Source organism: Pteropus vampyrus, unplaced genomic scaffold (assembly GCF_000151845.1).
Source record: "Pteropus vampyrus isolate Shadow unplaced genomic scaffold, Pvam_2.0 Scaffold8, whole genome shotgun sequence".
NCBI lineage: Eukaryota > Metazoa > Chordata > Mammalia > Chiroptera > Pteropodidae > Pteropus > Pteropus vampyrus.
In genome coordinates, this window is record NW_011888789.1 from 1,084,368 (window position 1) to 1,084,708 (window position 341).

The following is a 341-nucleotide window of genomic DNA, read 5'->3' on the forward strand; positions in this document are numbered from 1 at the left end:
ATATATTTATTTAAAAATTATGTTTTTATTCCAATTATATTTTAACTCATAATTAATAATAACATTCATAGCCAAGCATTGAAAACTAGGAAGAATATATTATCACTATATTTTCAAAATCAATTCTGAGGCCAAAGTGTTTTTCTGTTCTTTGGAACAATTTTAACTTAGATGTCATTCCTAGCCTAGAGCTCTTTCGAGCACTTAGATACAGAGGACACCTGACTAGGCCACTTACAAAAGAAGCAAAAAAGAAAAAACACCCCATTAATGAAGACATTTTCCCCCATCAGAATTCTAGAAGGTCACATAATATTTCAGTGAATAACCAGAGAAAACAA